The sequence below is a fragment of the Miniopterus natalensis genome, chromosome 3, assembly GCF_054644295.1.
Source record: "Miniopterus natalensis isolate mMinNat1 chromosome 3, mMinNat1.hap1, whole genome shotgun sequence".
In the NCBI taxonomy this organism is placed as follows: domain Eukaryota; kingdom Metazoa; phylum Chordata; class Mammalia; order Chiroptera; family Miniopteridae; genus Miniopterus; species Miniopterus natalensis.
The window spans coordinates 40004893-40011257 of record NC_142083.1 but is presented as its reverse complement, the minus strand read 5'-3'; the positions used below and the strand labels follow the sequence as shown (position 1 = coordinate 40011257).

At 46.1% G+C, this 6365-nt stretch overlaps 1 protein-coding gene across 1 annotated transcript in view; it reads left to right on the top strand.

The window, feature by feature from the left end:
- The window catches only part of LHFPL2 (LHFPL tetraspan subfamily member 2), a 128819-nt gene that overhangs the window by 69977 nt on the left and 52477 nt on the right, over positions 1-6365 (top strand). The window lies entirely within an intron of this gene.

Here is a 6365-nt window from a genome sequence, read left to right as displayed (position 1 = left end):
CTAACATTCCCTATGCCCCTCTATAACTTGCTGCTGCTGCCCACTGCTGCTCCAAGGCCAGCCCAGCTCCCATGGGGGGGGGGTATTTTGGCTCCTAACCCAGCAGCCCACCTGCAGCTGCCGGACCAAGAGGCCAGGGCTGGGGCTGGGAGGGGGCTTGCCTCTGCTGCTATCAGGGCTGGGCCTCCTCCTTTGCTCAGCTGTGAGAATAAACTGTTCCTTGTCCAGAAAAAGAAAAAAGGTAGATACCATTTCTATTGGCTCATGTTCAAGTTCCCACCAAACATCCTGCCATTGTAGAAACGACTTAGGTGCAGATAATAAATGGAGCTTGTAGAACTTGTGCGGTACGCTCACGATTCTTTCTGCTTTAGGAATTTCCACTTCCTCTGTTATCGCCGAAAGAGTGGGTTTTTTTTATCATGGAATTCCCCATTCCTCTGTAGATTCACTTTTATTCCATCCTTTGAAACTGCACTCAGGCTTCCAGGAGATGTTTCCCTGATGACTTCATCGCATAAGATAAAGGCTTAAAAGTACTTGACACCAAAGAAAGAAATGTGAGCATGTCTTGAGTCTGATGTAGTAAATTGGCCCCAGATTGCTGTGTATCTTTGGGAGAATCTCTGTCCTTTAATGAAATGAATGTTAGAATAATCAATTGTGAGAAACCGTTCCAGCAGCCAGATGCATAGATCCATTTGTCCACCCCTCGTCGGTCACTCTCCCCAATACAAGAGCAGATACAAGAGTACACGGGCTGTTTTTCATTTCGTATTTAGCATCCAACGCTGCAGCATGCCTTCACAGTGCACGGAGGCTCTTCTCCCCGTCCAGGGCCTTTGATGGGGTCTCATCCTTGAATTTGAGGACATGGCTTTTGCTGTTCCTGGTCTTGTGAGTGCTCTTATTGTAACAGCCCTTAATGTTGATTTGATTCTGCCCAGCCCACATGACTCTTCACTCCCTATTGGGGCCATTATCCTTCTACCAGAGCATTAGATCATCTCCCACCCCCCATATCATAGCTATTGAAAGCTTTCAATGGAGAACCTGGTTTTGAGGATGGGCGAGCCTTTTTTTCTGACTCAGAAGAAAATTGTGTGGGAGGGTACAGATTGGTGGCCAGTAGGCAGGTTAAGAAGTTGAGTGGCTCTTGTGGAAGAATAGCTTTTGGCCTCCTGCTCTGCTATTGGTTATGTTATTTTCACTGAATTTTAAACTTGGAAAGTTTAGTCAGAGTGAATCTTAACACGTATTCTGTAGGAATCAAGACTAATGCCAATGCTCAAAAATACTATATCTGAAGAAAAAGATCCCAAACCTTTGTGCATATGCTTTTTGGGAAAAATTTCTAGGGCTAATCAAGATGATTTTGAGTGGAAGCTTCTTCGTGTCTAATCTGGGTGATAATTGTGGTGGCCTTTAGCTGTAGAACCCCAACCCAGGGCTCAGGTGGTGTGTGCCACTTCCACGTAGTAGAAGGTATTTTGGAAACATGACATTTCTGGGACATCTCATAAGACATTAAGACCAAGTATGCTACACTAGAACTATTCCAGAATTCCAGGATTCATGACTGAGCTTTCCAAAATGGTGTGACAGGAAAGTGATCTTTTACAAACTTATTTATTCATCATTAAAGTTAAACAGGATTTATTTTTATTGTGGACTTCTCAGAGACTTTAACATGCTAATGTGTGGAATGGCTCTTCAAGGGTGGGACGTATGATTTGGCATTTGTTCTGGGACCCCTTTGATCAGAGAGTACCCATGACCATCTCCCTGAACTCATGTCACTCGGACACAGTTGGGGAGATGCTGGCATGTGGTAGATTTACCATGGTCACACATCCATTTAGCTCTTCCCGTCCAGAACTGGAGCTTTACTTCCCTACCCCTTGAAATCTGGGTTGGCCTTCTGACTTGCTTGGAGTGATAGATGCAGCACAAGTATTGTGTAAGTTCCAGAGCCTCGACCTCGAGAAGTTGTCAGCTTCTGCTTCACCCTGTTGGAACTCTGCCCTGAGACTCTCACCTACAAGAGGAGGAGAGCTGCAGTGCCCCCCTTTGCAGGCAGCATTAATTTCCAGGCATATGAATGAAACCTGTGCCAGCCTTCCATGCCCAGCCGGCCCATGGAATCGTGAGAAATAATAGTTGTTTTAAGCCATAAATTTTGAGGAGCTTTGTTATACAACAATAATTAATGGATATACAGGGTATCCCCCCAAAATGTATACACACTAGAAAGGCAGTGTTTATTAAAATACATTTCATTTTCAAAATGTAATAGAATGTACAGCTATCAGCTGTTAAAGTATGTATACATTTTGGGACACCCTATACTAGCATAAGCAGTAGCCCCATCAAAAACTTTGAAATAAGACAGAAAAAAATATGGTTGTTTAATCAGATACTTTCTATGAGGCTCTTCTGGCTTGAAACTAAATTTTTGGACAGGGATTTTCCAAAAACCTGAGTCAGGTGACTAGTTTACAGAAACAGAATGTGTTTGCACGTGATTAACAGCACCGGGAAACGCACCTAATCGCAGCCCGAGGGGTCCAGTGAGCGTCGTGCTAATGCTGCCTCGGGAAGGTGAGGGGAACCGGTGGAGAAGTTGCAGCTTTCCCACCTGCCCTCAGCCACATCTTCCTGAGGCTGGCCAACAGCTACCTCTGAAGGTGACAGTGTCACTTAGGGCTCATTCTTTCAGCTTAATAATTAGATTTAAGCGACAGAATTTGGGATATGGCCCATCTCCGCTGGCCAGCCTGCTGTGGGGATGTGGGACCTTGCCAGTGTTCCTGTCATAGGGCCGGCTTAATTATTACTGCTTCCTAAGAGCAAATTTGATTAGCAGATGTTGAAAGGACACATTTTCAGTGGTTCCCTGGTGAGATGTGGAAGGGGGAGAGGCTTTGGGACACGCCCCTCACGGAGGCCGTATTGCTGAGTGCCCGGGGCCTGGCAGCGCCACATCCTGGGACACTGCACCCACTGTCTCCTCAGCGCCGCGAGTCCAGGTGGAGCTGTTCACAGGGACGCACGGGCTTCAGGCTGGGAGGCCTCAGGGCCGCATCAGTAGCTACACTGAGGACTTAAAATGCTCAGACCGGAAGGTCCTCACCGCCACACTGCGCCCACACTGGCCACAGTGAGTTGGGAAGAAGCAGGAGCTTCCAGAGATCATGGGAGTTGGAGCTGAAAAAGACCCACTTGGTCACGAAGCCTCCCCTTCATCATGGCCAGATCACTCCCCTGGGAAACCCTGGAGCACTTCGTAAACTGTTTCCGAATGACTCAGGCTGAGAGCCTTCCAGCCAGTCCCTCGGGACATGAAACGGCTTTTTTTTTTTTTTTTTGCGGAGGAAATATTTTCCTCACGATTGGTTGGGATCTTTTGTTGGCTGGCTGAAGCCCTTCACTCCTGGCTGGTCTCCCTCAGACCACCCTGACCGAGCCCCCCCTCGCCTTCCCACAGTAGAGTCGATGTCATGCTTCCGCTGAGCAGCAGTTAAACACTGGGGGGGCCGCTTCCTAGCCTGGGCGCTCTGCGGAGGTGACCTCCCGGCTGCTCCAGCACTCTCATCCCCTGGCCTGAACTTCTCTCTGACTTGGGTCGCTGTAACATTTCACATGTGTGGAAACTGCCGGCACTTCACAGGCACTGTAAGGAGCGTAGATTCCACCCTAGGAGTGGCATGTTCATTGAAAATTATTTGAAAAATTCTTTTTTGAGTCCTTGCTAGATTGGCTTAACCTTGGTTTGAATGGCATGGCCTACTCGGCGCAGAAAACTATAAGTGGACCATGGCTTTTCCAGAAGCCAATAATACTGATATCAGGCATAGGACATACTGGTGGGCACGGCCGTGCAAACACTGTGGTCCCAGGGCATTTTTTGCGGGGAGCTGCTGTAACTCAGTGTTCAGTCAGTAAAACAAAGAAAATAAGGGTCTGTGTATCTGCGCAGACCACAGCCATGTTAGGAACGTTTAGCAAGCGAGGGATCGTGGTTTGTGGGTCTCTGACTTTGTTGTTACTGATGAAGCCAGGAGATGAAGAGCTCACCAATGAGACTCAAGTTCAGGCCACGTCGTGAGGTCCAGATTGGAAGAGCTGTTTAGATCTGTGTTTTTTGAGCATGTTCCACAGAATGCTACAGTTCCTAGGGGCATTGTAGGGGCTGCCTGGCATGGTTGGAGCAAGGCGGCCCTGGTCAACCCCTTGTTTTACAATCAGCACAGCTCCGTTTTTATCTGTTTCATATGCAGAACCAGAGCTGCTTGTCAGATTCTGCTTGATAAACAGTGTTCCAAGTTCAGAAAGAAAGTTTGCAAACCGCAGGTTCAGAGGACTGACTTCTAGTAAAAACAAACAGAGAGAGAAGCCTCTTCAGCCAGGCAGCTAACGATTACATTTCTGGGATCCACATAGATCAATCCACAGGCATTTGGAGCAGCAAAAAGCAAAGAGCTAAACAAATAGATGTTTTGGTGTGACTACTGTGTCATCAGGAAACTTAGTCACTATAAACAGAACATGCAGATAGTGACCTCTAAGTGACAAGGTGAACTAGAGGCCAATTCTGGTCATTTGTGCAGGTGACTCTGCCAGATTGTGTTAAGTCAGCACCAGCAGGTCCTGGAGTTGAGGTTAATAAGAATCCCGTGATAAAGGCGACCATTTATTGAGAGCTTTCCATTTGCTGAGCACTGTGCCTCAGATGCATGGTCCATGCTAGGAAATGTAGGTTCTGTTATTATTCCCATCTCACACATTAGGACACTGAGGCTCAAAGATTGAGTAATTTGCCCAAGGACACACAGCCAGTAAAGTGATGGAGCCAGGGATAGGTCCCTAGAGTTTATGTCCTTGAATGTTGTATATTGGCTCTCTCTGTTAATTTTAATTTTATTTTTGTCTCTGTGTGGGTATTTTCCCCACACCCCAGTGGTTTTGGTATGTGGACGATCTAAAGATACCTAGTTTGAGAAAATGTCTTATCATGGTTACAACTTTATGGTCATTCCACTCAAAGATTGCTCCATACGAAGTTGAGGTTTAGTATTACATGTGAATAATTCTCATTGATAGAAAAAAGAACATAGAGAAAGGAGCCAATAGTCTTGCCTCAGCAGTGTGGACTAATACTAAGCAGGCATGTGCAGCCCTGGAAGTAGTCTGTGCCTGGTTTAATGGCTCACAGACAGTCACTCCAGAGTTTTATTGGTGCAGTAGAAAATAGAATTCTTGAAGTCCATTGCTAAGGCAGGTGGGAATAACCTTTGCACAGGTTTTAAGTTTTTAAATGTTGGGTGTTCTTAGATTCTGTCTTCGCTTCTCCAACCCATCTCTGTATAATGGTCTTAATTAGCAAAGGCTGTTGAAACGTCTGTCCGGTCAGTTGACTCTGTTGGAGCAAAGTAGGGTCCCCTAAAGAGTGAATTGAACGGGCATTTAGTTTTGTTTTTATAGGTGCATTTGGAAAAGCTGGAACTGTTTAGGAAACTGTTTCACAGCACATCCAGGTGGCTCGAGTGATCTGCCTCCATGCATCACACCCATTTTAAACAAGACTGAAGCTGGTCATACGTTTCTCTCCTGGAGCAAGTGAGGTCCTCGGGGAGAAACATGAACTTATGTGGGTGCTTAGGAAGCACTGAGTAATAATTCTTTCAAGCCAGGAGGGCCCCATTTGCCCAGCAGAAATTTATGAACACTGCCCTAGTGGCTTATAAAAGTTCATTTTCCTTCCCAAGTGCCTAGCTCACTTCCTGAAAGTAACAATTTCATTGAAGGATTTGACCATACAAAGTCTTTACAGAGACCTGCCCGAGAAACCCCACTTTTGATTCTTTAGCAGATGACGATGCCATGGCTGAGATAGAGCCTTAGATGTGGCTTCCTGATGAACACTGTGCTGGTGAAAGGAGACATGGAGAAAAAGTTGCTAGTTACAGATACTCAGCCTACCTGACATTGCAGATAGCGGAGACCGCATAGGTCACATTAGAAGTGGATGTGCAGAAACACATCACGGTTTGGACCTGACTGGCTGGAGGCGTGTGTGATTGTCCTCACAGTGACAGGCAGCTTGTCAGGGGTTTCCAAAACATCTGTCTCAAAGAGGGCGGTTGAAATTCCTACAGGGGAGTGTTTCCATTCATTGTCCATGAGAAACAAGAGCGAGTGGGAGTAAGTGAAACAGATCAAGAGGAAATGAGTCTGCTCTCCACTTGGGATTACAATGCAGATGAATTCCATATTTTGGTTAGAGAATGTTTTCTTTTAGAAAAGAAAAGACAAGAAAGGAAAATTTAGATTCTGACCCAGTTACTGAAAAGCAGACTGAGATG